The 23,213-nt window shown below is 38.6% G+C and overlaps 1 pseudogene; it reads left to right on the top strand.

The window, feature by feature from the left end:
- Positions 1 to 15,196: 15,196 nt before the first annotated feature.
- On the top strand, positions 15,197 to 22,979 carry LOC110004544 (immunoglobulin lambda-1 light chain-like; annotated as a pseudogene).
- The last annotated feature ends 234 nt before the right edge of the window (positions 22,980 to 23,213 follow it).

Here is a 23,213-nt window from a genome sequence, read left to right as displayed (position 1 = left end):
CCTGTCTGACCCTCTCTCTGCAGCGCTGGTTTCCATGGCAGCCGAGCTGATTCAGGATGATTTATCATTGACCAGGAGAGTCGGTGAAGAAGTCTCCTTCAGCTGTGGAGGCACTGATCAGTGTTATTATGACTACGTATTCTGGTACCACAAGAAAGACACAGAAACATTCAGACGGATTCTTCGTATTGACAAGAGTAATGGAGCTTTAGATAAAAGCTACAATCATCCACAGAAAGATGATTTCTCAGCTGTGAAAAAGAACGGCTGGGAGCTGCAGATCCAGAGAGTTAAAGACTTTCATTCAGCCACATATTACTGCTTATGTTATGTTAGTGTTAGTGGTAGTACTCTCCACAGTGAGAAATGAAGCGAGCTGCCTGAACAAAAACCAACACATGAACAGATGTCACTCAGAGTTAGTTACAGGAAGAGAGCAGTGAACCACAGCCCAGGTTCACATGTTTCACCTCCATCTCAGCCAGAGTCACAAACACTGAGGGATTTATTCTATCACTGCTGACGGGACGCCTTCATTTTAAAATTATACTTATCAGGTGTTTCTTTTTAGAACTTATTTTATATTTAATACACAGATAAAACATTCTAATAAGAGCCTATAAGTGTCTTATAAGACATAATAAATGTGTTAATTCTCTCTTAACACCTATAGAGACTTATTAGTGTTAATAAGAATCTAATAAGGTCTTAAAAGTGACTTATTACCTTTTAATAATGCTTATTACAAGCACCTTAATATAAAGTGTTACCCAAAACACAGCGAGATTACAACTGAAAAAAAACATGTCAAATGGGCCCCAGTGATGCAGGTAATGCCTGGACTCTAGTCACCACTTAATACTTTTATTTTTTATTTTTAATGTTTTAATCTGTGTCTCCACTGAGTTAGGTTGGGAGGTTGTGGTTTCAGTCAGGATGCTGGTATTGTTTTCTATGCAAAAATCTAAGCAAGGAAATCAAGTCTCTGTCCATGTTGGTATCAGGAGCTTTACCCAAAATAAAGAGTGAAGGATCCAAGATTAGATTGACTCTAACTTCTTTCTTTTTGGACATTTTTCCAAAAGTCTACAACTTTCAGGTAGTCCCAGAATATGTGTGTAAAATCCCCCACTAGTCCACATCCCCTCCAGCACAACTCAGAAGTTCTGCTGTATTTTAAGGTGATGGATGGGGTGTTAAAGTATCGCATTTTGACTTTCCAGTCAAACTCCCTCCACATTGGACTGTTTGTTAATTTATGTCCCTCTTTGAATGATTCTTCCCATTGTTCATCTCTTATTATAATTTTTGTTTCTAGTTCCCATTTTTCTTTAACCCTCATGTTGTTATCTTCAGATTCATGTTACTTTGCTTTATACATTTTTGAAATAACACCCTTCTTTGTTTCTTTTTCTGTAAATTACATTAATACTTCCTCTATTTCAGAGGGTGCTCTGCAAATCCCATTCCTTGCTCATCATGTGGTATGACAAACACTGACACACATTCATAAGGGCCCCAACGGTTGAAAACTAAACCCATGGGACAAATAATGTTAATAGACGCGTTATAAAATATTTACAAACCATGAACAAATATCTGGTCCATGTGTCTCTATAATGTTTATAGATGTTTTAAAAACCATCTCTTAAAGGTTTATAAATCATTTGGTCATCATTAATAAACACTTCATAAATTGTATGAAATGTTATAATGGGTGCATCAATAAACTGTTAACATAAAATAAATTATAGCATTACAAATCATTAGCAAGCATTATTAAGTATCATTTCATTGTTTGTTAACAGTAAGTAACTATTAACTCATGGTTAATTAATATCTATTGACCCTTATTTACCCTTTAGATAAATAGATAGATAATACTTTGTCAGACGTAGTCATAGATCATGGTTATTATAAAGTGTTACCAGTTAAATTGATCACCTGCTCTACAATTTACATGTTTACCAGTGATTACAACTACATGGCAGACTGCAGTCTCTGTTTACAGACTGACGTCTTTTAAACTGCTCCAATGTTCACTGACTGCTCCTCTGTGCGTCTGCACATCACCCTCACTGCTCTGTTTATTTAAAAACTATTAACTATAAACTGATCATAAACCACGTCTGAACCTTCAGTTTGAGGTTTGATGTCTGTTGAGATGTTCTTAAATCATTTGAGGTGCTGTTAATACTCAAAATATTTAAAATACTGTACATTAAAATTCATTAAAAAAATCTGCTTTTGCGCAGCAAACAGTTTGACGTCATCAAGTAGAATGACCACTCAGCACCCCCAACTAAAACTGACTTCCAGCATCCCTCCACTAATGTCACTTTTGTATAAAACACTGAATGTTGTAGAGGGGGCAGTAGCTCAGTCTGTGAGGGTTGGGTTGGGAACCGGAGGGTCGCCGATTCAAGTCCCAGTGCGGACCAAATATGGTCTGGTAGCTGGAGAGGTGCCAGATCACTTCCTGAGCACTGCTGAGATGCCCTTGGGCAAAGCACCACCACCATCTGCTGAGCACCTGTGGGCAGCGCTGTCACTCTGGCATCTCTCCATTAGAGCATGTCCATAGGATCCTGTTTGTACATGTGTGTATATACTTCACACTTGTGTGCATTCATGACTACAGAGTGTAAAAACTGAAATTTCTCCTCGTGGGATCAAAAAAAGTAAATCTTAATCTTAGAGATGTGATCCAAATTTGGACAAGAGGGTGGAGCAGGAGAAGAGTGATAATCATATTGACATTATGCCGCCAATACACTTTTTATTGACATTCATTGAGCTACTTGTAGTTTACTTCATGCTCCAATCAAATCTTTGCAATAGGCTGAAAGGAGAGCACCTGGCCGCCTACCTGAGGGTCTCCATCAATGACCTGAGCCTCTGGATTTCATGTTTTGACAATTTGTATTTAATTAACAGCATAAAATTGTTAAAAGAGAACAAAGTTTTTCATACATTTAGCCTCTTCATATTTAACTTTAAAATGTACACATTTTTCTCACAGGGGGGCATGCCCCTGGACCCCCCTAGGCAGTACAGTGTCCCCCCACAATAGTCTCATAAAATCCTGTGGGAGACTCTGGCAGCTAATGCTTTGAATTGAAAATTATAAATATATATATCTTTTTCAAATACACTATTTAATACAAGGAAGGGAAAATCCTTCTAAAGTCCAAATCACAGTCACAATCCAGCTCCCCACCCAGCCAACAGGACTGGGAATCTGTGCAATCTAGAAACACTGGAACCTGTGACTATCTGGATCTGAGGACAATCTGGAATCCATATTCCTCTGTGGAATGGACCTCAGGCTGTCCGATGATTTCCAGCCCGTCACCAAAACCTGACCTAGAAATGAGGCCAGATCATTTCTCTCAATTATCATTCTGTAATCAAATCAATTGCTACAGGCTACTGTTAAAATAAAAATAGCTTAATATTTCAGTAAGCCCATAAGGCAAATCAAAATCTCAGTTTAGTTGTGCAACATTTCTTCTCAGGTATCAAAACTGTAAATACGTTAATAGACAAACTTTTATAAAAATAAATGTCTAATTCAAGTTTCACAGAAACTGAGTTACATTAGTAACTATCATAAATAAAATGGCAGAAATTGCATAATGCAAGTTAACATTCATCAACATGAATTATTTCCTAACAGAACTTTAACTATAGTAATGTAACTCTGAGGCATAAAGACGTTTACATGCTTAAATATAACTCACCGCACTGGTAACAGTGGAGAGAATGAACTAAAAATAGGCTCCTTTAATCTCTATAAATCAATTTCATTAAATATGATTTCTCGTCTCACCAAGTGGGTAAATGCAGCTCTCACGTTACAGCGGCAAAAGAGCGAGCGCTGGAATAAGAAGGCGGAGCCTGAGCGAAGGCTAGCTGATAGCCGATTGGTCGGCTCGCTGACTTATAGAGTTCACCGATTGGCTCACTTGCAAACTCATCAAATCACTCAAAGAAAACAACAGAAATGTAACCCTTAGTAGTGACTTGATCAGACAGCTTTAGGCATAAAAGGAATTCTAACCATCTTTCAATAACTTTATATCTTGAGTTACAGCTCCACTACATATATGTTATTTTTAAAATAAAGGAATGTTTTTAAAATTAAAGTGTCATAGTTAAACCTGGGCTACACTTAGCAATATCATCAAGCAGGCGTCCTAAAGAAACATTATGTTGTTTTTTACCCAGCCATTCGTTCCACTCTATCACAATCAGGTGATCTCTGAGCAGGTCCTCGGTGCGATTCTCCCTGAGTCTTCCTTCTTGTCAACATTAACTTAAAGGTTTGTAAAATATAGTGTTTTCAATACGGTTATTGGTGTGCAAAAAAATTATCTTCTATAGGTCATCTATGTAACATTTAATGGGGCGCACAAACATGGCGTGGATAATGCTTTTAGATGGTTAACAAACCAATTATTAATCATTGATATAATATTAATTATCTATCTAAAATATTTATAGATGCTTTACAAAGTATCAGTAAGGGATTATAATCTTCAGTTCCAACTTTATAATAACCATCCAAATAATGTTAATAGACGCTTTATAAAATATTTACAAACCATGAACAAATATCTGGTCCATGTGTCTCTATAATGTTTATAGATGTTTTATAAACCATCTCTTAAAGGTTTATAAATCATTTGGTCATCATTAATAAACACTTCATAAATTGTATGAAATGTTATAATGTGTGCATCAATAAACTGTTAACTGGTCTGTAGTGAAACGCTGCTTGAGCAATGACTGAAGTCTGTATGATCTATAAACTGTCGCGGTACCGAGGCTCCAATCGGTCAGGTCAACTGTGTCATTAGCTTTCCTCCAGACCCCTCAGCCGGACTGAAGCTAGGGGTAACCTGTACGCAAAAAGTTTGTGGTTTAGCAGAGAGAGGGGTAGAGAGAGTGATAGAGGCAATATGACGCTGAATTGAGCAGAGCAAAGATACAAACATCAAAAACACTCATTAGATATATCTATGACGAAAAACTAAACAAGAAGGCATCGATAAGGAGACTTTCTGTCTTCAACATCTGTTGTAACTATGACAACCACACACGGATTCTGCGAACACAGTTTCTATTTAAACTGTAACACCGGTTCCTAACCATTGACTGTAAATATTAATGGAAGAAGCCTGAGTGACGTCTGCTGTCTGTTCTTGCAGGGGACTCCGGAGGCTCATCGGCAGCAGCCGCCATGCTGGAAATGCTGACTCACCCTAACTTTCAGTCAACCTAACGACAGGCTGAGAGCTGAGACGGGTTTTGAGACTCTTGACAAACCGTTACATCGTGCCCACCTGTCAATCAGGTCAGCTACGCACTTAAATATGGATAACACGTATCGTTCATAAAATCAAAACTGAGCCTTTATAATAAAAATTCAAGTACAGTGAATGTGATGATAATAACTAATCAGACCTCTTTGGGTTTTTGTACCAGGCTGTAAACATGTTTGTTTTTGCTGTAAAAACTTCTTTTTGGCTGTGGTCTGTATGTGACTTCCAGTGTTCCTGGAGCCAGCCTCTAGTGGACAATGGACAAACTGCAGGATTTAGCACTTCCACATTGGTTTAATTTTTCAACACTGGAGGTTTCCAGTCATACCTATCTCAGTTTTATCCAGGTTTATGGTGGGTTCTATTTACCTCGGAACTCAGATCTTGAAACTGGGTATGACGTAACAACAACGTAAACAACATTTCAGTTGCGAGTTGGCAGCAAGTTGAACAAGCAACATGATCGCCTCCAGGGGTTCCTTTGTTTTGTTAGCTTATACCTGACTTCAGTATGTTCACGTGCTTTCAGATTTGAATGTTGTAACAACAACAAACTTTGTGGATGCTACGGAGACGATGTGAGGAATGTCTCCGTTACTAGTTATATACGATTACAACATTGATGAACAATAAGTGAATTAATAAAAAGTATCTTAACATTAACTAAACATCTTTTGCCCCCCATGTGACGACGATTCTGACGTCATGTCGGGCTCCTAATTCTTTCCCGAGTTTCCGAGTTGTTGCTCCGACTTGAGCAAGCGTTCATGTTCTTTTTCCAACTCAGAAACTTGTTTTCCCGATGTGTCCGACACCATATGAATGCACCATTAGTTCATGTGGACTAAAGTAGTAGAATGACAGACATTACTGCTGGAGTATAAAAAAAAAAAAAACATGTTGATGTGAAACACACGAGGGAGCTGAAATATGATCCTGGCTCATAACTTGATACAGGAACTTGTATTCAGCAGCAGACGGGGTTTTTGTATCAGTCTGTTTCACTGTGTGGTACATCTTTGGCTCTGGAACTAAACTGTTTGTAACAGGTAAGATTAAACATCTATTAATCCATTGTTTTTAAATTAAAGTCTGCTGCTTTAGGGCTTATATGCTGTTGTGTTTTTTAATGTTTTATAGAGAAGTCATAGTACCTGAAAGAAGTTTAAATGTCACATCTGAAGTCATTATTTCTTCATGTGATGAACAAGTTTCATAAGAAAGGTCTGTAACTGTATTATTACAAATATGTTTTGGATTCTCTCTGTGAGTCAGCAGCAGCTTTTGACAAAAACACAAACAAAGATAAAATACGGATTCAATTATGATGAAAGACGAAATTTAACCTTGTTAAAATAGCTTTTTATTTAATGGAGCATATGCTTTTTATGTGAATAAATAATGAACCTGGTTACTAAATAAGACCCTTAAAGATATCACATGTAATATTACAGCACTTAGGCTATTTAATGTCCTACACGGCATGTAACATTTTGTTTAATAGACACACATGTTTATATCTTTACTCACACATATATCTACAGATTCTAAACAGTGTTTCAAATAATAGATGCCGGGTGGTAAACACAACGGTGATGACAATTTTATATTTGCTGTTATGCACAATTTATTTTCTAGAAAGACACATTTAATTTAATTTAATTATTTGGTTAGCGTGATTGGGAAAATATAATTTCATCATCAGATCATTGAGGCTTCCCTCATTTATAATGATGTAGTGATACAAAAAAAAGAGCACAAATAAAACAACAAAGACGGGTCGGAATGATTCTCAGTAGAAACAATCGCAGTGTGGTAAAGTGGTTTGAGATCATTGTCTTTATTTGTCCAAGAGAAACACGAGTTTCCATATTTAGAGTGTGTTGTGAATTATTCCACATTTTTGGAGCAGAAAAGCTAAACGCAGATTTTTCCAAGTAAATAAAAGACCCGCAGGGCTTGAAGCAAAAGACGATTAGTAGAGTGAGTTTGGTCCAGTTCAGCAGCGATGTTATATAAGATGGTGTACGTCCAATAAGTGATTTAAAGACATACATGTGTTTATCACGTCTCTGTGCCAGAGAAGACCAACCAACTTTGTTCGACAGAATATATTTTTATCTCAGATAATAACACTGTCTCAACATATCCGACCTGTTTATGAACAGGTTCTTGATCCTCTGGGAAGTTCTTTTGACCACTATTTTAAAACATGCTACTTTGGCGTCAAGTAAAAAATGGGTCTATCCATTTTCAAAAAACAATAAAATATATCAGTTATCTTTGTGGTATTTTCTATTGAACGAGGGGTTTTAGTGTTTTGAAAATCATCACATTCTGTTTTAATTTACATTTTACACTAGGTCCCAATTTTTTATGAAATAGGGTTGGAAGTTCAAAGTGGAAGTTATAGAATTTTAGAATAATTGTGTGTGTGTTGTTGCTCTTTCAAAGATAAGCAGGTGGTGCAGCCCGTTGTGAGCGTGTACCCGGCAGCATCGAGAGCGCAGCTGGAGGAGAAGAGCTCTCTACTGTGTGTGGCCTCAGCCATGTTTCCTCCTCTGGTCCAGATCTCCTGGAAAAGACAGAATGGGAGCGATTCTCTGGAGGATGTGAACCCTGCTGATGTGAAGCAGCAGGAGCTGAGGGAGTCGGGGTGCAGTGCCTCCATCTTGACGATCTCAAAACGAGAGAACAGCACCTATAAATACCACTGCTCAGTGCAGCATGAGGGGGGCACAGTGAATGCTCAAACAGGAACAGGTAATGAAGGGTTGGTGTCTGCATTCAGCAGTGATTCAGCTTCATGTGGAGACGATGGAGCAGAGGACTGACGTTTATTTTTAACTCCTTCTGTTTGACAGAGGTCCCAGTTCCTACGACCTCCAGTCCTCCAGAGAGAGAGCCGACTGACAGTAAGATCAAAGTCTGTTTATACTTACCTTTAAGAAAAACCCAACTCAGTCAATGTACATTATTACTCCCTCTACTTACATTACCTCTAGTGTACCACAGGGTTTCATATTAGGGCCGATTTAGTTTGTATGTGTCTCCAAGGGGAGCTTAGAATTTAAAATCTTGATGATTACGTCATGAAAGGGTCCGGCAGAAGTTGTGTGCGACTACTATATAATCACGAGAGACAAGGACTGTAGTTATGGCGACCAGCGGCAACCCGGCGTTTTTTTCTTTTTTGGTTTTCAGTACAGATCATCAGTGCAGCACTTTTCTGAAACTTATATCCATATATCTACGATTGTGTCTACTTTCCTATATTCTACAACAACTTCCACTTCCTTCTCTTTCACAGACCGCCGTCCTTTGGAGTTTTCAAATGAAACCTTATTAACAACTGTCAATGCTCCGACCCAATTTCACTCGTACAGTGTGAGCTCTCTGGCCGTGCCCGATGATCAGGTCGTACAGTGTGAGCACGTAAATCGCAAGGTCTGGTCGGGCGTGTAAACGAAGCAGTCGTACAGTGTGAGCTGACATGCCACCCCGACTTTTATACAATCGGGGGAAAATCTCACAGTGTGAGCCAGGCTTAAAAAGAACATTGCCATAATACAAATGTGAAAAGACAAAGGCGTGAATAATCCTTTTTAGGTCAGGGAAAGACAGAGTTGATTCAATTTAACCAATGTGTCATTACATCAGACTCTGAGGTTTGTGAGTGTTGGAAATTAACCTGAGAGCAAAGTCCATGTGAAATTAAATTCCAAAAACATTTGTATTCATCATATGTTTCTCTGTTATTAACGCCGACAGTTCATCAAAGCAGCTTAACTTTTAGCAGCTGTCTGTATTAAATGTTTTTTCTGCTCCTTCCTTGTGCCAAACAAATCTCAAAGATAAGATTTCAAACTGAAGTAGTGGGGCCTGATGGAATATCTTTTTCATGTGGTCAATTATCCTTGGATGAAATGACGCTTTATATTTGTAAAGCTTAAGCCATGTCTTTTTATCTGTCAGTGTCCTTTCAGTCTCAGTGCAAGGTGAAGCTGCTGACGCTGCTGTACACGGTGCTGATACTGAAGAGTCTGGTGTACTGCTGTGGACTCTCTCTGCTGAGGATCTTCAGAAACAACAAACCGTCCATCCACTGAACATGTGCTGACTGATTGTCTTCTGATGTTATGTGCCGTAGTGTTTTTGTAGTTTTTATGAAAGAAGCTTGTTTGTGAAAAAGTAAAGCTCTATGCTGATGACACTGTGTTTTTTGTACATAAATGAACGTACTGCAGGGTGGGCTACCTTTATCATTTTATTCCATTTACAGCTTTTATCAGCAGTCCAAAATGTTGTCTAAGAAGTCTAATACCTCAATCTTATGGTTTATCTTCTTACTCCTGTAGTTCACAGACATTTAACAAAAATGAAAATGAGTCAAGCAGATTATTTAAAAGTACATCACCGGGCTTGGGGGCATCAATCAGCAATCACAATCAGCAACTGAATCAGAATAACTTTTATTACCAAGTAAGGTCTGGCTAATGTAAGAGCCCACACATGACGACAAGTAATGACAGATTTCCCAGTTCAGTTCTTATAGTGTGTGTGGAGAGCAACGAGATGACCGACTCAGCTAACACACTCACAGATTCATTCAACAACAGTCTCCACTCTCAGAACTCGTCATCTCCCGCGGTCGAACGCGATTTAAAAGTAAATAAAAATGATGGTCAAGCTAAATGTGGCTAGCTGTTAGCTGGTACTCCTGTCCTTGTCAGTTGGATTGCGCTTTGTTTTACAGACACGTTGTGTAAACACTCGTGTCGTTACAACAAATCAACAAGTTGCTCCTCCATTTATAAAATTCATCTAACTTTATGCTTTGTGTTTTCTGTCGTTGCCATGGTTATGTTTGTTTTGCTTCTGGCTTCAGTCAGCTTGCTTCCCGATTGGCTATTCTGTTTAAAGTGAAAATTCACAGAGTCCATGCTTGGCCATCCTCTGTGTTCTCCCCACACAACAGGATGTCTGACAATTTAAAATTGGGGCGGCGGGCTTAAAATCACACACTTTACACTACAGGAACATCTGGTGAGATAATCTTTGGAACTGTCAGATAATCAGGCTTTTATTGAATTTGGTCAGAAGGGGAGAATCGGGCCCGAAATCGGCTTGATTATCTTGTTGTGTGTACCCCACTTAATGTTACATATATAACACAAACGTCTATCAGATTGTATCGTGTATAGAAGGAATTTGTCTTGGTGTTATTGGTGCATTATTGTTTATAAAACTCACATAAACAGCAGTACTGCTACTGTCAAGAAGTGTAGAATTACTGTTACATACCAGCATAAATATAAAGCTAAATCAAATAAAAGAGTAAAAGATGTGTCTTTGGTGTACGAAAGGAGCTGTAAGTGTTTTGTTTTTCTTTTTAAATAAAAGTCTGTGTTTTTAAGGATTTCATTTAGCTTCACAATAAATATGTAAAAACACGATCAGCGTCTTTGGTCATGAGTAATCCAACTTTGTAGCTTTAAATAAGCTTGAATATTATAGCTTCATGTTTTCTTGTTATTGTCTAACTTATACAAGTATATATTATATATTTTTTCTCTGCATTGATGTTAAATAATAAAACAGAGTTAGACAGAAAGTTGATATTGAGAGTTCTGAGCACTAAAATCAAACGGAAGTTCCTGGAATGATGCTTTAACCAGAGTCGATGGTCGTAACTGTCGCTGTGTGATTAAACTGAAAACCCTTCGCTAACAGAGAAGAAGCAGCAGAGCAGGAAACCCACACAGCCTGCCTGCTGCAGGGGAGGAAGTGTTGATTTGCTGTAAACTGTTTTTCTAAACCCTAATAACCACAGATTCATATTTGCTGCTGCACACACTGATGAACTGTTCTCACACTCTGTATTTTATTGTCTTGTCTTTATTGTTACATAAAAAACCTTCCCTTCACATGAACTGAAGACCAACAGTGTCGACACACCTTGAGGCAACATTCTCCCAGTTTGTGTATATTTATTCAGTAAAGGAGACGCACCTGAGTGATAATGTGTCGGCAGCTAAAATGTATATATTCATTTGTTGGGTCATTAACTAATTCATTGGCTTGTTAAATAACAAATAATGATAATACATTTCATTTATAAAGAGCTTTCAAGTACTTACAGACACTTTACATCAGTTAAAAGTTTAAAACAAAAGATCAAAATCAACAAAGTTTGATCAAACTAACAAACTGGCAACATTACACACGTTTGTTCTGTCATGAAAAACCTTTTTTCAGGACAAAACCACAAGTCATACATATGATCGTGATATGATAAACTATTATGATGTTTCCTATATTATCAGCTCATACAGTGAACATGACTGTACTCCTGTCTGTAAAGATTAAAGCTGCTGCCCTCTAGTAGCTGCAGCAACACATTGCATCACTACTGTTTGTATCTCAAAGTTTCAGCTTTCCATTATTTGTAAGGATAAAGATTTTATTCCTGAAATCAGTCAATATTGTACAATATAGTGGATCAGTTGGTAGAGTCGGTTTTCTCAAACTGAAGGTCTGGGGTTCGATCCCCAGCTCCTGCAGCCACATGTCTGATGTGTTCTCGGGCAAGACACTTAACCCCAAGTTGCTCCCACTGCTTCGTCAACAGTGTATGCATGTGTATGAATGGAGTGGTTAATTCTGATGGACTCTTTACACAGCAGCCTCTACCATCAGTGTTTGAATGTGTAGGTGTGACCTGTGGTGTAAAAGCACAGAGAAAACATGTATGGTATTAAAGAGGTAGGCAAGATGAGGGCCATCCCCAACGGAAAGATCCTTCCCCTGGGAAACAAATCTAGATAAACTCTCCATGTTAGGTTGGTATGCAAACAAAGGTCAACATGAGATGCTTGATAAACAAAAAAAATATTAAAAAAGGTAAATGACAGGTAGATGGGGATGTACAGATAGTCTGCCCACAAGGGAGAGCGCTTTCTCTGGGGAAATAAACTCCTCCTGAGAAGACCCAAGAAAGGATAATGGGAGTAGTGAACCATGGTCCACATACTGTTAGGAAATGGTTGGTGCATTTTGGGGTCATACTGGCCTAAAAGAAAATCCCAATGAAAGGAGATAGGGACAAGTGGAGAGTCCCCCAAGAGATATAGACGATTTATGGGGACATAAACTTACATAAACCCTGTCTGAGAAGATCCTTGATGGAGAAAGGAACTAGAAAAACATGGAAAACCAGGCTCATAATGGGAGTAGAGGAAAAGCAGAGGGAGACATCCTTTTCTTGGGATAAACACACAAAAATGATTGGAATTATGTTGTTTACCTGTCCCATGATGCTCGAGCAGTAAATAAGAACATGGTCCCTGTAAGGTAGGTAAACAGGAACATGGTCCCTGTAAGGTAGGTAAACAGGAACATGGTCCCTGTAAGGTAGGTAAACAGGAAAATGGTCCCTGTAAGGTTAGTAAACAGGAACATGGTCCCTGTAAGGTAGGAGAACAGGAACATGGTCCCTGTAAGGTAGGTGAACAGGAACTCTGATGAAAGGTATCTCTTTGGATAAACCCTGTTTGATAAATCCTGTCCTTATAAACGACCTTCATCCGTACTTACAGAGAATCAGGGGGGGAAAGGCTCATGACGGGGGGAGGGGCAAAGAAGAGATTTTTACCTGATGGAGAGAGCCTTCTCTTAGATTTAAGGGATAGTTAAGGCATCATTTTTGTGGTTTTGTTTGAGGTAACGGTCAAAGTAAATATATTAACCACCAAGAGAAGGCTCAAGTTCAACTATTATTAATTTTCGTTGTTTGAGACACACCCGGTCTCTTGTTAAAAAACCTGCTCTTTGAGGAACGCAGCAAAACCTGAACATCCATCCTTCTTTCAGTGAACTCCATCTGATGGAAAGATTTCTCTCTTCCTTTTAATATTTTTGTTTTTTATCACCTTTTATTGTGTAAGTGTGTATGAGAGAGGGCTTTAATGATCACTCATTGTGAAGCTAGTTAGAAGATGTATCAGATGTGTGACACTCACTGTGATGGCTGGTTAAGATAATGCTCCTAATGCTGTTTCTGTTCTTCCTTATTTACATCCTTAGAGGTTTTTCTGTCTACGTGAACGAAGAACCAGAAAAACTGATGATGCAATACAAGGTATGATCTTTTTTCTCATCACATCAGGCTTGATCAGATGGACTAGATGAGGTCTCCCCTTTGTTCCCACTAGTGTGATATGTTCAAGCGTTGTCTGTAAAATTATCTGGACCAATTACAAAAAACATCTTTCTTTTTTATGGACTACTCTGTGATCTACTGAATCTTTAAATTGTCTTGGTTTTATTTTACATATAGCACAAATGTCCAATCTGCTGTCACTTAAAAGGAGGAAACTCTGTGTTGTATTTTCCTGTTAAGCTTCTTTGTTTATAACTTGGCAAATACAGATCTGTTGCAACATGATCACGTTGGGTCTGTGATATTTTATCTTTTACTCCAACCAGGCTGTAAACATTTTATTAAACTTCTGTTTAAGTTATTTGTTTCAAAGTATACATTGTTTGAAAGGTTTAAAGAAAAGGTTATTTGAGTTTAGCTTTAAATGATGGCTTTTGTTGGCATGCATTTTTTACCACGTTAAAATAAGTTGAACCAACACGACTAAAAGGAGTCGGACGCAACCAGAGTAAAGAAGTTAAAACAACTTGAGTAAGTCACGTTAGTCCACACCTAGTAGAATACATTAATTAACATTTTAAAATAAGATAGGCCTGAACCATCATGAATAAAAAACAATAACACAAACACATTCAGCTGACCCATCCTAATTATTTTATGTTGACTTAACAAAATTCCTTGATGCTAAAAGAACACATTTTAATTTGATGGAAATGGTTTCCATACTTTTATTACATTCAGCCAACAAATTATTTTGTTTGAGTGAATTTGGACTCGTCAGCTGAGCTGTCTGAGAGTTTGTTAAAGTGAAATGAGACATTCAAAGATGCAGCAGTGTCCTTCTTTTACATCACTGAGACTACAGGGAGACACTGAGGACCACTATCTACGGAGAGCCTGAAGGGACAAAATAACATGAGATTACTCACAATGAAGTAGTTAATGCTGACAGCACTAATACATGTCTAAACATAAATAAAATTCCCCCGTCCAGTAACAGCTGATAGAGACATGAACCAGACTGTAAACATGTTAATCTCTGCTGTAAAAACAGACTTTTGAATGGGTGTGTATGTGACTTCCAGCCTCAAGCAGACCCTCGAGGAACTGCAGGATTGCTTTATTTTTCAACACCAGAGGTTTCCCCTTGTCCTGAATACTACTACCAGCATCATCAAGGTACCTTTGCAGTTCCCCAAACTGACCATAAGGTGGTGTTCTTTCTCCTTTAAGTTAGACACAGACTCCCAGAGATCCACCTTCTGAAAAAACGTGTTTGAAATCCCACAAACAGTCATGAAGGAGGAGTTTATTTAAAGATGTGACACTGAGGTAACACTTTAAAGACTCATGTTATATCAGATGTGTCTTTTGTTGTTAATATTTTAAAGTTTTCATCATAAGAAACATCAAAGTGTGAAGAAAAAGACCTCTTAAAGAAATGTTGAAGGTATGAAAACAGACTTCATCAGTGCAAACAGAGTTATTCCTTTTGAAGAAGTTTGAAAATACATTTTCTGAATTCATGAAGTGAGCAAAGACATGCTGTTTGTCTCCTTCTTTTACATCAGCAGCAGAAATAAGAACAGACATTAAACATCTATATATAATTAAGTTACAAAAAACACCTGCAGAGGTAAATAAAAGAGTTTCAAATTATGCAATAAAAAAAGTTATATAAATATTCAGATTAACTTCCTGCAGACTTTCAGAACTTTGAATAGAATCAGGGGCTGATGGGAGATCTGAGGCCTCTGATAGAAACCACGTGTTCCTCGTCTGATCTCTCAGCTCGTCCTTGTTTGTCCTCTGCAGCGTCACAGCGTCACTTCTCCTCGGGTTCACCAGAGGAAACATCGCAGCTCCAAAATGCTTCTCTTCCTAGCCGCCGCCCTGTGCTGCCTGTGTTCAGGTGAGTGTTTCCGGCCAATCAGGAGCCCACAAACTCTACCTTTACCAAACACCGTCACACTAACATTCACCTGTCTGACCCTCTCTCTGCAGCGCTGGTTTCCATGGCAGCCGAGCTGATTCAGGATGATTTATCATTGACCAGGAGAGTCGGTGAAGAAGTCTCCTTCAGCTGTGGAGGCACTGATCAGTGTTATTATAACAACGTATTCTGGTACCACAAGAAAGACACAGAAACATTCAGAGTGATTCTTGATATTGACAGGAGTAATGGAGCTTTAAATAAAGGCTACAATCATCCACAGCAAGATGATTTCTCAGCTGTGAAAAAGAACGGCTGGGAGCTGCAGATCCAGAGAGTTAAAGACTTTCATTCAGCCACATATTACTGCTCCTGTTATGTTAGTGTTAGTGGTAGTGCTCTCCACAGTGAGAAATGAAGCGAGCTGCCTGAACAAAAACCAACACATGAACAGATGTCACTCAGAGTTAGTTACAGGAAGAGAGCAGTGAACCACAGCCCAGGTTCACATGTTTCACCTCCATCTCAGCCAGAGTCACAAACACTGAGGGATTTATTCTATCACTGCTGACAGGACGCCTTCATTTTAGAATAACATCGTTATTGTTAGAAAGGCGGAGGAAAACAGAAACGAAAGAACATGAGATGAGATGCAGAGAAAAATCATTAAGATCAGAACCATCTAAAAACATACTCTAGATCAGAAAGGTTAAATAGATGTGCAGCTGGTCTCTATACTTATGCACACTTTACTAACAAAGACCACACCAAGAAAGTTACTGATTTAGAATAGTTTGTTGTATTATGCATGAAGGGTTGGATAGATGAATGGATGAAGGTAAAGACCCTGACACACCAAGCAGACGGCAAAGAACTAATGGGGACGAAGGTCGCCTGTGGCGTCGTCTCACGTCACCTTAAAAGATGAAAATGGCGCTGGCGTTGTCAGCTCTTGGTCTTTTAGTTGTAAAAGAATAGAAGAGGAGGAGGAGACAGATCAGGAGAAAGCTCACTAATGGGTGAAAGCATGGATACTACAGAGACATGCTCAAGGGGCTTTCCTGAACCTGAGAGGAGAGCTGGAGAGAAATGAAACCTCCCAACAGCCAATCAGAGAGATTCCTCTCACCGACCGCCGATTCAACATGTGCAATCGTCTGAAAAAAGGCAGGTGGGGGCCGACATGTAGCGACGGAGCCACACTGCACAAAAAACTAAAGAGACGGTCTCCTTGGTGTGTCAGGGCCTTGAGGGTGGAAGGGGGGTAAGGGTCGGGAGGTGAATGAAAGAAGGACGATGGACTGGTGTCAGCCGATGTAGAAACGATGTGATGAGACCAGAGGGGTCGAGACTCTGGGTCGGGGGTCGTCTCTTTGTTGCTCTCTGTATGGACCCTCGTGGTTCCTGGAGTGGGATGTGAAACCAGCGTCAGAGGAATAGGAGTGATGAAGGCCTTAATATTTATGAAATGGAAATGGGTTGTGTTTGAGGCGTGGTCTTTGTTCCTGAACCAAGTTTAAAAGACGATCTTTAATGATGTCACAGCATAGCTAAACGCTGAGATTGAACAAAGCCATGGAAACACTTTCTTTATCTCCTGTACAAAATACTTCCTTTGTGGGCAACAATTTGCCTTAAGATAATTCTTTATTTGGTCTTTTTGTTGTTAATTACTTTTAGTTTTTGCTATGAGTATATTTTTGCCTGCACTGAGGAAAAAAGGGAGACACATTGGTGTTACTAAAAATGTGTTTATTTTGTATGACTAAAAGAAATACTCAACTTTTGCCTGCTCCGATTTTCAGAAAATGTGTGCTCAAACTTCTCACACATGTTTTGAGGAGCTCTGAGACTTATTTAAAGTGGTTGAAGAGGAGGAGGATATGTGACCTTTAAAGGAGAGAAAGAAAACAATGATGGAGAGAAGAAGTCTGGGTTAAATTGCTTCACCTGTTAAGTATAAATAACAAAAGGTAAACTTTTGATTTTGAACATTAACAATGAAAGTTAAACATGTTATAATCACCTCTTCTCTCTGTTATTGGGTCATTTACAGTGAAACACCTTTGCAGTGATCTGAATGAACGAGGTGAATCCTCTGAGTACCAAGAATGTCTGTGCAACATTCAAACCCAAGTGGACAAAACGATTGGACTGACAGACATTGATGTCCACAGAGAAACTCTGCTAGTGTGTCTAAAGACATCAGAGAAAGTCATGTTGATGTGGACTTCAGAGAAACTCATCATGTGGCTGAAATATGATCCTGCTTCACAATCTGGAGTCCTTCAGCAGCAGACAGGTTTTTGTATCAGTCTGTTTCACTGTGGGAGTACTCATCTTCGGCTCTGGGACTAAACTGTTTGTCACAGGTAAGAATAAACATTCATTTCTTCAGTTCTTTACATTAATGTCTGCAGCTTCAGAGTTTATATATATTTATATAAATATGTATTTATATATGCTGTATATTTCTCATTTTCAGTAAACAGTTCTTGCTGCTATGCAACTCTTGTTACATTAAAAATATCCATAATTACTTCAAAAGCTTTAATCACGCTGCATATGCATCATCGTGCATTTTACAAATCTACAGATTTTGATTCTCTCAGTTACTCAGCAGCACATCGCTTCATACAAACACTCCCGAGCACAAAGACAGCACTAGGTGGACACACGGCATTCTGTTTATTTATCTTATCACTTATTTATCTTGAGAGAATGACAGTTAATTTCCTGTGATGACAAGTTGATATTCCTTCTTTTTTCTCAAGAAATTAGTGAAGAAATTAACTCGTTATCTCGAGAAAAAACATCCAAAAACTGACTAATTATCACTGAAAACTGAATCAAATGTGTAGTTGCATGACAGATTTGGGCTTCTGTAAAATTGAATGCCTTTGTTGTGAAATGAATGGACAAAGTCGCTTTTGTCTCGAGCATAATGTTGTCTTAACAAGGAAAATATATAAACGAAAGAAAGAGTCAGAACCAAAATTATAAAAAATTTAGTTTTTCTCCCTCTATTTAAAAGTTTTCTCAAATTGAGTTCCTGTAATCCGTCGTCTGCTGCAGAATAATCCTCATTATTTTAATCAAAGTCATCTCAATCCTCATTCAAAGTCACAAACTGGAGGATTAATGCAGATTAAATCTAAACCTGACCACCTGAATTTATCTGATTTTCTTTTATTGTTTTGTTCTTTTGATCGACACGTTCTTTGGATCCGATCCAATCCGACCTTTTACATGTGACCACCTTCCTTTTGAACGCCTAGGCTCTGGAATAAAGTCGAACATCAATGGAGTTTTAGGTCAACGAAACTTAAAAAAAGTAAAAGAAGTTTTTCTGATGTTACAGATTTTAAAGCCGGGCGCTACGACGAGTTCCTCCTCCAGCGAAGAAACATTAAGACAGAAACACGGAGGCGTTTTCTTTTGTGCAATTAAATTACAAAACATCATGTGATATAAAATGGTTTTGTGTTAAACAAAATGGAGTACATGAATGTAATTTTTCTTTTATAAAATATAAAACTTAATTAATAACCTGTAAAAGTGTAAAAAAAATAAGAATAGCATTATTCATGATGGTTAATTTGACACTTCCAGGACGATTTAAAATAAAACTCTAACAAAAGAAGATACTGAATAAAATATTCCAATATGTTTCATTTATATTTAAAAGAGTGATTAGAAATTACTGTTAATCTGTGTATCATTGTTGTAGTACTCAATATCCATCTTGGTTTTTAGACCACTTTTTGAAGGTCTCTGGGTTGAAAGCATTTTTACTCGGTCTTGTCTCGATCTCAGTCTGGGTGGACTCTGGATTTTAAATCAAGACCACCACTGATCGGCTATTTTTCCACTTCATTACTGTGATTAGAAGGAAACGCCTCTTTCTAAAAGAACAAACAACTTTAATTAATTTGTAGTTTGATTTTTATCCCCCGGTTACGGACCAGTCGAGATCGAGAGACACAGCAGATGATGACATTTTTTTAATATTTATTTTTGGGCTTTTTTTTGTACCTTTAATGGAGAGATAGACCATTGGATATAGTCAGAAATCAGGGAGAGAGAGTGAGGAATGACATGCGGGAAAGGAGCCACAGGTGGGATTTGAACCTGGGCTGCCCAATTGGAATACTATAGGCTCTGTACATGGGGCGCGCGCACTAACCACTGTGCAACCAGCACCCCAAGATGGTGAACTTTGAGAGATATTTATGGGCTTGGTCTTTACTTGGTCTCGGGTATGTCTTCATCTCGGTTAGTGAGGTTTTGACTAATATACTAGAATGGGAAATAGGTAAATTAGAAATGATTCATTATTTTTTCATTCATTTGGTTGTCTGATGAAAAAAACTTATGGATTGTTCTTTTTTTTTTAATTTCTATTTTATGTGAGTTCCAAAAATAGAAAATTAAATCACGGGCCAAAACCTTAAAACCCTTGTACCTCAACTGTTTTAGAGACTCAGTCTAAAAAACATTTTCAACAAGTTTAGTGATCAGCATGTGTGTGTGTCTTCAGATGAGCAGGTGGTGAAACCCGTTGTGAGCTTGTACCGGCAGCATCGAGAGCCCAGCTGGAGGAGAAGAGCTCTCTACTGTGTGTGGCCTCAGCCATGTTTCCTCCTCTGGTCCAGATCTCCTGGAAAAAACAGAAAGGGAGCAGTCCTCTGGAGGATGTGAACCCTGCTGATGTGAAGCGGCAGGAGCTGAGGGAGTCGGGGTGCAGCGCCTCCATCTTGACAATCCCTCAGAGAAAGTACAACCCTTATAAATACCTCTGCTCAGTGCAGCATGAGGGGGGCACAGTGAATGCTCAAACAGAAATAGGTAATGAAGGGTTGGTGTCTGCATTCAGCAGTGATTCAGCTTCATGTGGAGACGATGGAGCAGAGGACTGATGTTTATTTTTAACTCCTTCTGTTTGACAGAGGTCACAGTTCCTACGACCTCCAGTCCTCCAGAGAGAGAGCCGACAGACAGTTAGATCAAAATCTGTTTATACTTACCTTTAAGAGCAAACAAACTCAGTCAACGTACATTATTACTCTTCTCCCCCTACTTACATTACCTCTGGTGTACCACAGGGTTCCATATTAGGGCCGATTTAGTTTGTATTTCGATGTCTCCAAGGGGAGTTTAGAATCTAAAATCTTGATGATTACGTCATGAAAGGGTCCGGCAGAAGTTGTGTGCGACTACGATATAATCACGAGAGACAAGGGAGGACTGTAGTTATGGCGACCAGCGGCAACCCAGCGTTTTTTTCTTCTTTTATTTTCAGTACAGATCATCAGTGCAGCACTTTTCTGAAACTTATATCCATATAGCTACGATTGTGTCTACTTTCCTATATTCTAAAACAACTTCCACTTCCTTCTCTTTCACAGACCGCCGTCCGTTGGAGTTTTCAAATTAAACTTTATTAACAATTGTCAACGCTCCGACCCGATTTCACTCGTGCAGTGTGAGCTCTCTGGCCGTGCCCGACGATCAGGTCGTACAGTGTGAGCACGTAAATCGCAAGGTCTGGTCGGGCGTGTAAACGATGCAGTCGAACAGTGTGAGCTGACATGCCACTCTGACTTTTATACAATCGGGGGAAAATCTCATAGTGTGAGCCAGGCTTTAAAAGAACATTGCCATAGTACAAATGTGAAAAGACAAAGGCGTGAATAATCCTTTTTAGGTCAGGGAAAGACAGAGTTGATTAAATTTAACCAATGTGTCATTACATCAGACTCTGAGGTTTGTGAGTGTTGGAAATTAACCTGAGAGCAAAGTCCATGTGAAATTAAATTCCAAAAACAGTAGTATTCTTCATATGTTTCTGTATTATTAACGCCGACAGTTCATCAAAGCAGCTTAACTTTTAGCAGCTATCTGTAATAAACGTTTTTTCTGCTCCTTCCTTGTGCCAAACAAATCTTAAAGATAAGATTTCAAACACTGAAGTAGTGGGGCCTGATGGAATATATTTTTTATGGGGTCAGTTATCCCTGGATAAAATGATAAAACTCTCTATATTTGTAAAGCTTAAGCCATGTCTTTTTGTCTGTCAGTGTCCTTTCAGTCTCAGTACAAGGTGAAGCTGCTGACGCTGCTGTACACGGTGCTGATACTGAAGAGTCTGGTGTACTGCTGTGGACTCTCTCTGCTGAGGATCTTCAGAAACGACAAACCGTCCATCTACTGAACTTGTGCTGACTGATCGTCTTCTGATGTTGCGTGCCGTAGTGTTTTGTAGTTTTTATGAAAGAAGTTGTTTGTGAAAAAGTAAAGCTCTTTGCTGATGACACTGTGTTTTTTGTACAAAAATGAACGTACTGCAGGGTGGGCTACCTTTATCATTTTATTCCATTTACAGCTTTTATCAGCAGTCCAAAATGTTGTCTAAGAAGTCTAATACCTCAATCTTATGGTTTATCTTCTTACTCCTGTAGTTCACAGACATTTAACAAAAATGAAAATGAGTCAAGCAGATTATTTAAAAGTACATCACCGGGCTTGGGGGCATCAATCAGCAATCACAATCAGCAACTGAATCAGAATAACTTTTATTACCAAGTAAGGCCTGGCTAATGTAAGAGCCCACACATGACGACAAATAATGACAGATTTCCCAGTTCAGTTCTTATAGTGTGTGTGGAAAGCAACGAGATGACCGACTCAGCTAACACACTCACAGATTCATTCAACAACAGTCTCCACTCTCAGAACTCGTTATCTCCCACGGTCGAACGCGATTTAAGAGTAAATAAAAATGATGGTCAAGCTAAATGTGGCTAGCTGTTAGCTGGTACTCCTGTCCTTGTCAGTTGGATTGCGCTTTGTTTTACAGACACGTTGTGTAAACTCTCGTGTTGTTACAACAAATCAACAAGTTGCTCCTCCATTTATAAAATTCATCTAACTTTATGCTTTGTGTTTTCTGTCGTTGCCATGGTTATGTTTGTTTTGCTTCTGGCTTCAGTCAGCTTGCTTCCCGATTGGCTATTCTGTTTAAAGTGAAAATTCACAGAGTCCATGCTCGGCCGTCCTCTGTGTTCTCCCAACACAACAGGATGTCTGACAATTTAAAATTGGGGCGGTGGGCTTAAAATCACACACTTTACACTACAGGAACATCTGGTGAGATAATCTTTGGAACTATCAGATAATCAGGCTTTTGCTGAATTTGGTCAGAAGGGGCGAATCGGGCCCGAAATCGGCTTGATTATCTTGTTGTGTGTACCCCACTTAATGTTACATATATAACACAAACGTCTATCAGATTGTATCGTATATAGAAGGAATTTGTCTTGGTGTTATTGGTACATTATTTTTTATAAAACTCACATAAACAGCAGTACTGCTACTGTCAAGAAGTGTAGAACTACTGTTACATACCAGCATAAATATAAAGCTAAATCAAATAAAAGAGTAAAAGATGTGTCTTTGGTGTATGAAAGGAGCTGTAAGTGTTTCTTTTTCTTTTTAAATAAAAGTCTGTGTTTTTAAGGATTTCATTTAGCTTCACAATAAATATGTAAAAACACGATCAGCGTCTTTGGTCATGAGTAATCCGACTTTGTAGCTTTAAATAAGCTTGAATATTATAGCTTCATGTTTTCTTGTTCTTGTCTAACTTTTTATACAAGTATATATTATATATTTTTTCTCTGCATTGAGGGTAAATAGTAAAACAGAGTTAGGCAGAAGCTGATATTGAGTCTTCTGAGCACTAAAATCAAACTGAAGTTCCTGGAATGATGCTTTAACCAGAGTCGATGGT

The sequence above is a fragment of the Labrus bergylta genome, chromosome 4 (assembly GCF_963930695.1).
Source record: "Labrus bergylta chromosome 4, fLabBer1.1, whole genome shotgun sequence".
NCBI lineage: Eukaryota > Metazoa > Chordata > Actinopteri > Labriformes > Labridae > Labrus > Labrus bergylta.
The sequence above is the reverse complement of the archived record's forward strand: the minus strand, read 5'-3'. Positions and strand labels throughout refer to the sequence as shown.